Raw genomic sequence first — 8,018 nt, forward strand, 5'->3', positions numbered from 1 at the left:
AAATGTCATTAATGAGCTTTCGCACAAATACATGTTCGTTCACTTTAAGATTACGTAATCTTTGCGCTATATACTTCGCGTAAGCATCAAATTCATCATCAGAGCAAATGGCTTCCAATTTCTCAACAGCCTTTCGAAGACTTTCCTTCCTGCTGAAACAAATCGACTGGTAAATTCATGACGCCATTCCATGGCTGATGATGCCAATTTTGTGTGTTTAGGGGCTCCAGTGGTACATTTTCTGGCATGATCATGCAAGACTGACGACAAAACAGTGCGTGTGGACCAGGCTTAAGCTATCGTTCGAGTTTCAAGCACAAAACAAGGTTTTTAATTGAATAAGCCTTCTCCGAGGTAATAGAGATTTCAGAGGTTGCCAGAGTCTGAAATCGATTTATAAAATTTGCTTGTTCATTAAATAAAATTCTTGCGTTGCATTCGTGTGTACAGAGCTTTTACGTGGATCAATAGAACCATGCTGCGCCGGCTGGACAGTTTGCTCCTTTTCGTCCCGCTCTTCGACGCACTCTCCTGCGCTCCAAACCGTAGCAACTATGTATTTAATTTACTTATAACTAACCATTAAGCATTCTAATTATTCAGAATTTAACTGCACGCTACTAGAAAAAATTATAAGGGTTGTACTCAAACGAATTGTCATGTACAGAAAAAGATTTTTTTAAAATAATCTGAGTACATAATTTATACTTTCAGAATAGTTTTGGCGGGCCGGTTTTTGACCTTCCGCGGTACGGACCTGGACGCAGTGATTGCACTATTGACATACGAGTATATCTTTGTACTTTTACACACTCTTGAGCATAGTTTCTCAGGATTACCTGCCATCTTCAGGGTTGTACCAAGGAAAGGAATAGCTCATAATAACGCAAATGAAGCAGTCGTATATCAGAGTGACATCATAGCCTGAAATCTTGTGTTGCAGAATAAAACCATTTATCCACAAATTTAAAATAAATATCTTCTGTGTTCCACACTTCATTGTTCGTCAGTATATCCAGGCACGTAATTCACGTTGGTAATACTATGTATACCCCTAAACAATACAAGATCGTATACAGGGCGTGTATACGTTGTTACAGGATAGTACCAGTCAAAAATAGAAAAAAGGCATGCAAACATATATTTGTAAACACATATTTGTTGAGGTTGATTAATTGTGGCTTGTGTGCCATCCTGTTGCCGTTCTTTGCTCATTTCTGATATAGACTTCATATCAAAAATACATCTGTGTAATATTCATGAAGCGTTATTGAGTTTAATGGTGTCTGGATGAAGTTTAATAAACTTCAGCTGTTCTATTTTTGCGTCTTAGGCTGTCGTAAATACTCAAATAAAATGTTCGTAGTCGAGGGAACATCCATTGCCGGTGGAAAATTAGCAATTATTGTACACTTCTCGTGGGGCACGCTGGGAGCGGAAGGAAGTTACCATTGTATGTATACTTTTCCACCTTAGTGACGAATATGTGTTGTGATGTTTCATAACGCCTATAGAGGATATGCTTTCCCATAACTCGAGCAAGTAGGTATATTTTGTAGGATGCTGAAATACTTCTTATACTGGTTGCAGCAAACAAACAAAAGTGTTTTTCATAGTGCAACTTGACTCTTCTTTGTAGAGTTATGGACGTATGCTAACATGCTGCTAGAACCCAAGATTCCAAGCTTTGCAGTTTAGGGAAACAAATCTGTACTGAGGTATAAGTAATCGTAAAGGATTTTGTACCTCAGGCGGATGCCACGAGCCAGCCGAAGTGACTGACGCTGCTCTGCGAGACCCGCAAAAGCAGCCTGCGGCCACCAGCCAGGGAAAGCAAGCCAGTTACTAGCGGTAGCGCAGGCCGTCAGCCGTGATAGTCTAGTGGTTAGGACATTGCGTTGTGGCCGCAAGAACCCAGGTTCGAATCCTGGTCACGGCAAATCGACAAATTTTTTCTGCTGTAGTTGAGGAAGTTTATGAATTTTCTGAAAGATAACGAACGCCTGCCAATATTTTTTTTAACGAATCCGTAACGTTTTCACTTTGCCCAAAGAAACTGATTTTATGAGTGACAGTCCATCAACTATATGCATTTCGTTTTGTTTATTTAATTATAAATAGTTTAAAGATCCATTTTCAGGGTTTACAAGTTGCTATTGAGGACCTTTATCCTTATTGGTGAAGCACTCTCATCTTAATTTTGTGAAAATCTACTCGCTGTTACTTCATGGTAAAAGGAAGGAAGATTAGGCGTAATGTCCCTTCGGTGATGGATTGGGGAAGGATAGGGAAGTAAATAACTCCCACCCTTTCGAAGCAATCATTCCAAAATTTCGCTTCAGCAACTCGGGCATATCACAGAAAATCTAGTTCTGGAAGGCCAGACAGGGATTTGAACCATCATCGTCCCAAATATGAGTCCATGGCTCAATTCCTATACTTTTTCTAGTTTTTTTTTTATTAGGCTTTCAGCAAGTTTACCGTGCAACTTCCTTCATCAATTGAAGTTATATATGTACACGTACTTTTTTAAGTTAAATTCATACACTTAAGACGTTTACAAACTGATGAATTTCCTTACACAATTTATATTTCAGTGTATTTAATTACATATCTCTGATGTTTTAGTACATCTCACTGCATATCTATAAAATTATACAAGGATAAATACATCATTTCTTCCATTATATCTCTGCATATTGATTACACAGGTACAAACACTTTCTTTCAGCTACACATTATGCAGTATATTGTAACTCTACATTTACATACATGAAAAGGTATGATTACACATGTGATCTGAATACGTTCACAGCTGTGATACCCTTATTTCCTAATAATTAAGATTTACGTACATGTTCTTCAGGTTACTTTGAAGGTATTACTCCACCGAATATGCACCTTATTTTAAAATTGTATTTCTAATAGTACCTTAAATTTAATTGGTGTGGACTCTTACTAATTTAAATGTTTGTAGCCTTTATGTATCAGAGATAGCCTTGAAAATGATGTGTCTAGCATGCAGTTGTTTCCACTACTGTGAAAATGTACAATCATTCTCATGTTCATTAACATATATTTAGCAATTATACATACAGAGACTTGGGGTTGTCATTATACTGGCTTGACTTAAATGTTCCTTACAGCATTTTCTCAGACCCAGTCCTGGAATACAGCTGATTGTTTTTATCTATCATCTGAAAATGCAATTTGTACCTAGTGAACTTCCCCATAACATTATCCCATACTGCAGCTGTGACTGGAAGAACGTATAATAACAAAAAACAGTAAATTTTTGTTAATAGAATGTCATAGTTTATATAGTGGAAGAATGGCATGTGCAAGATTACCAGTCAGGTGTTTTATATGCTCATCCCATAACAAGCTTTAGTGTGTTATCAGGCCCAACAGCTTCACACTTTGATTCTCTTCTTGTTGTATCTCTAGATTACATTATTTCTTTCTGTTTATTTTGTTGACAGATAGCTGGTTAGCATTACACCAAAAGATACTTTTTTCCATTAATTCCTTATTTTTGTCTTTTGCATATTCTCATGGATGAAATCATAGTAGGATCATCAGCACTTAGAACAGTCTTGCAGGCAATATAGTTCAAAAAGTCATTAAGTTAAACGACAAAGAGGAATAGTCCAAGAAGAGAGTCTTATGGAATACCTCTCCTAATTTTCTTTAGGTTTGTTCTTTCCTTTTTGACATACACTTATTGTTTCCTGTTGTTTAGTTGTTGTTTGCTCTTGTGCCCAGTGGCAGAACTGTAGACCACGTTCAAAGTCGTTGCCATGCAATTCTTGGTGCATAGAAATATGGTACGGGTGCAATCAATGTTGATGTAGCATTCTCAACACCGACGTTTTTGAGATTCCCGATTCTCGGGCGATTTGTCTGCTACTGATGTGCGGATTAGCCGCGACAGCAGCTAAAACAACTACGTGGGCATCATCATTTGCTGCACGTCCTGGTTGACGTTTCAGATGTGGCGGAACACTTCCTGTTTCCTTAAATAACGTAACTATCGGGCGAACGGTCCGGACACTTGGATGATGTCGTCCAGGATACCGAGCAGCATGCATAGCACACGCCCGTTGGGCATTTTGATCACAATAGTCATACATCAACACGATATCGACCTTTTCCGCAATTGGTAAACGGTCCATTTTAACACGGGTAATATATCACGAAGCAAATATCGTCCGCACTGGCGCAATGTTACGTGGTACCACGTACTTATACGTTTGGGTCTAAACAGCTCCATCTATCAAAAAGCGAAAAAAGTGGTCCAACTAAAACATTCACATTTCTTTCCATACTACACGAATATGTAATAAAAAATGGGGGTTCCTATTTAAAAAAAACGCAGTTGATTTTCTTTTAACCTATGGCAGCGCCATCTAGCGGGCCAACTACAGAGCTATCTGGTTTCCCCCTTCAAGCTAGACAAATTTCGGTCTTTGTAGTTTTTTCGTTTGACGCTTATTTCGTGAGATATTTGGCCCGGCCACGATCAATGGGTGTGTGTGTGTGTGTGTGTGTGTAGAATATATTGTGTAGAATATGCATGCAAAGGCATAATAGTATTATATATCGAAGCAAAATAATTAACTACAGCAATTGTTGTCTAATCTTCATTCAAGTTCCAATACGTACTTGCAACTCGTTTGCGATACCTGGTATTGATTATTATTCATTATAATTAGGCAGGTCGGGTGCGAGTGTGAAAACAGTCGTTTGTGCGAAATTTCAAGCTAATATAACAATAAATTTAGGTTGTGAAGCATCATTTGCTAATAAAGTGCACTTTGTTTTAGGTTGTAAACCATCATTTGGTATTTAAATCGCCTTTCTTACATACAGTGCAAGAGGTGCTAACCACTGCTAGGGTTGCGTTCTCCTAACACAGCGCAAGTGAGCGGAGAGCGCTTCGTAAATGCGATATATCTACACTCCTGGAAATGGAAAAAAGAACACATTGACACCGGTGTGTCAGACCCACCATACTTGCTCCGGACACTGCGAGAGGGCTGTACAAGCAATGATCACACGCACGGCACAGCGGACACACCAGGAACCGCGGTGTTGGCCGTCGAATGGCGCTAGCTGCGCAGCATTTGTGCACCGCCGCCGTCAGTGTCAGCCAGTTTGCCGTGGCATACGGAGCTCCATCGCAGTCTTTAACACTGGTAGCATGCCGCGACAGCGTGGACGTGAACCGTATGTGCAGTTGACGGACTTTGAGCGAGGGCGTATAGTGGGCATGCGGGAGGCCGGGTGGACGTACCGCCGAATTGCTCAACACGTGGGGCGTGAGGTCTCCACAGTACATCGATGTTGTCGCCAGTGGTCGGCGGAAGGTGCACGTGCCCGTCGACCTGGGACCGGACCGCAGCGACGCACGGATGCACGCCAAGACCGTAGGATCCTACGCAGTGCCGTAGGAGACCGCACCGCCACTTCCCAGCAAATTAGGGACACTGTTGCTCCTGGGGTATCGGCGAGGACCATTCGCAACCGTCTCCATGAAGCTGGGCTACGGTCCCGCACACCGTTAGGTCGTCTTCCGCTCACGCCCCAACATCGTGCAGCCCGCCTCCAGTGGTGTCGCGACAGGCGTGAATGGAGGGACGAATGGAGACGTGTCGTCTTCAGCGATGAGAGTCGCTTCTGCCTTGGTGCCAATGATGGCCGTATGCGTGTTTGGCGCCGTGCAGGTGAGCGCCACAATCAGGACTGCATACGACCGAGGCACACAGGGCCAACACCCGGCATCATGGTGTGGGGAGCGATCTCCTACACTGGCCGTACACCACTGGTGATCGTCGAGGGGACACTGAATAGTGCACGGTACATCCAAACCGTCATCGAACCCATCGTTCTACCATTCCTAGACCGGCAAGGGAACTTGCTGTTCCAACAGGACAATGCACGTCCGCATGTATCCCGTGCCACCCGACGTGCTCTAGAAGGTGTAAGTCAACTACCCTGGCCAGCAAGATCTCCGGATCTGTCCCCCATTGAGCATGTTTGGGACTGGATGAAGCGTCGTCTCACGCGGTCTGCACGTCCAGCACGAACGCTGGTCCAACTGAGGCGCCAGGTGGAAATGGCATGGCAAGCCGTTCCACAGGACTACATCCAGCATCTCTACGATCGTCTCCATGGGAGAATAGCAGCCTGCATTGCTGCGAAAGGTGGATATACACTGTACTAGTGCCGACATTGTGCATGCTCTGTTGCCTGTGTCTATGTGCCTGTGGTTCTGTCAGTGTGATCATGTGATGTATCTGACCCCAGGAATGTGTCAATAAAGTTTCCCCTTCCTAGGACAATGAATTCACGGTGTTCTTATTTCAATTTCCAGGAGTGTATAAACAGAGCTATGAAATTGCAATCTAAAAAAAAGGCGTTCTCGTCATTATTGTAGCAGTGGGTCATAATTGCATTCTACACAGGTACAACAATGTCAAAACTTTTCCTAATCTATGCGACGTGTGTCCATGCTCGTAGGCAGCATCTTGTCAGCTGTACCTTTTTATGATATTCGTATATTTACTTTCTATATCCCTTAAAGCTGATACATATGAAATTGATAGTTCTGTCACAACGCTGGCGAATCCCAGTGAAACGTTAACAGAAAGATTGTGCTATTATTTCAGAGTTAACGAATTCCTCTAGTCATCCTACTAAAGCGTTGGAAACTGCAGTTATCAAGGGGCATGGTCATCAGAAGCGCACATTTAAAGAGGTGTATCCGCTGTACTCACTTTCACTAATCCCCTTTCGCCCACTTCGTGGCGGTACTGCAGCCCGTGTAAATATTTGTGGCCTGGAAGTCTATTGCCGCAAACATTGCCAAAAAGCAGTGGCTTGCATGTTACCGAACATGTGCCTGCAATGTGCAGGATTATTGAGGCATGAAAGAAAACATCAGTTTTTATGGTGATTTTTATATGATAAAGTTAAAAACTCTGCAAATTCCCTTTCATCACAAAGTAAGGCTACAACTGATGCTAAAGATTTTCTTCTGCATTCACAGAGTAAGACAAACGAAAGATTCACTTGAAGAAGAATTATTGCTACAGACATTACTAACTCAGTAAACAAGCTGAACAACTCCAGAACAGAGGACTACTATCATTTCAGTACCTGTGTTCTAAAATATATGAATAAGGAAATCAGATTGCCCCTGCTCTATCATGTAAAAAAAATTTGGTGACAGTACTTTCCCTAACTACCTTATAGTTAAAGTTGCACCTCCAGCATACAAAAATGATGATAAAAACATACCAGATAAATATAGCCCTGTATCACTTGTTCCTGTAGTAACTAAACTCATATATATATGAGATCCTCTCCTGGGAATGCGGAATCTATAGTAGAAATAAGTTGATGGAGGAGCAGGAGCATAAGAACTGTGCCCTTCAAGTGTAGTTACAACACGCAAAGGAGGAACTAGATAGGTTGAGGAGGGTGAAGGCTGGTGGGAATTGGGAAGTGGCAGTTGGCAAGAAGGTAACTAGGAGAAGGAAGTTTTCAGACAGTAATACTTTGCATATATGCAATAGATTTGACCAACTGTCAAAGTTGAGTGGAGATGAGTCTCTTGTAGCTGTAGATGTAGGGAACGTGCAGCAATCCTCAGCAGTTGCCTAGGTCAGTTGCAAAGCCAAACAGAAAGAAGAAGGCTCTGCTAGTAAGTTCGCATGGTAGAGGTGTGGGCCAGCAGTTGCAGGAAGTGGTGGGGAGTGAGTACCACGTCACCAGCATTGTGAAGCATAGTGCAAAACCGAGCGAGGTGGCGCAGTGGCTAGCATACTGGACTCGTATTCGGAAGGACGACGGTTCAATCCCGCATCTGCTCATCCTGATTTTGGTTTCCCGTGATTTCTCTGAATCTCTCCAGGCAAATGCCAGGATGGTTCCTTTGAAAGGGCACAGCCGACTTCCATCCCCATCCTTCCCTAATCCAATGAGACCAATGGTCTCGCTGTCTGGTCTCCTCC

The 8,018-nt window shown here is 42.4% G+C and overlaps 1 non-coding gene across 1 annotated transcript; it reads left to right on the forward strand.

Annotated features, from left to right (window-relative positions):
* Window positions 1-1,867: 1,867 nt before the first annotated feature.
* Trnah-gug (transfer RNA histidin (anticodon GUG)) lies at window positions 1,868-1,939 on the forward strand. Its single transcript has one exon. It is a non-coding gene; the product is annotated as a tRNA-His (tRNA).
* Window positions 1,940-8,018: the final 6,079 nt, after the last annotated feature.

Source organism: Schistocerca cancellata, chromosome 2 (assembly GCF_023864275.1).
Source record: "Schistocerca cancellata isolate TAMUIC-IGC-003103 chromosome 2, iqSchCanc2.1, whole genome shotgun sequence".
NCBI classification, from domain to species: Eukaryota; Metazoa; Arthropoda; class Insecta; order Orthoptera; family Acrididae; genus Schistocerca; species Schistocerca cancellata.